The sequence below is a fragment of the Thermobia domestica genome, chromosome 6 (assembly GCF_964235325.1).
Source record: "Thermobia domestica chromosome 6, izTheDome1.hap1.1, whole genome shotgun sequence".
NCBI lineage: Eukaryota > Metazoa > Arthropoda > Insecta > Zygentoma > Lepismatidae > Thermobia > Thermobia domestica.
Window position 1 is genome coordinate 313,621,070 of NC_137459.1, and position 847 is coordinate 313,621,916.

Here is an 847-nt window from a genome sequence, read left to right on the forward strand (position 1 = left end):
AACTTGGATCCCTAACGCCAGAAGCGCATATATTAACGGCTTAGCCACGAGGTGGCTGATACAGAAATAATGCAAATTCCAATATTTTTACTTTTTGCTAATGTTTGAAATTGTTGTTATTGCAAATCACGTTTTTAACAAAACTGTTCTAACTACAAAAGTGAAATTTCAACCCAAACCATGGCAAAGCACTGAAAAGTAAGGAAAAGCATGGCAAAGTAAAGAAATATGTAAAGAATATATATTTAACCGCAGTGACACGGAATATATATAAAAATTCATCCATGGTTTTTCTCACAAACCCAACTCCCCCCCCCCCCGAAAGAAAAGATAGGTTTATTGCATCTCTTTGCTCCGGTGCATAATCGTGGCAGATAGGTAAAATTTCAAGGGACTTCGTGCACACTATAGCAACAGCAAAGTATATGGGAAGGAACGGCAGAAATCCGATAAAACGCGGTGTTGGCGTGTGCCACCTCGGTAGTGAAAGAATAATTTCTTTCTGTGAACACGAATTTTTCTCAACGAGATTAAATAAATAAATAATTTAATAAAAATTAAATACTTCTAAGGGAAGAACACAGCAAATGAATGACGAGGTAGGTAAAAATTCCAAATGGAAATACAGGGCTGTGAAGTTCAAAAATAAATAAATAAATAAATAAATAAATAAACCATTATCATACTTAAAAATATGTGGTAAAAATTAAAAAGAAAATAAGACCTTTGTTGTACTCTCACGAGAAGATACACACATCGTCTGGAAATTTGAGTCGATAGAAAGCACACAACTGTGATCTAAAACAACCAAATTTAAAACGAAATCACCACATAAGTGTAACCTAAT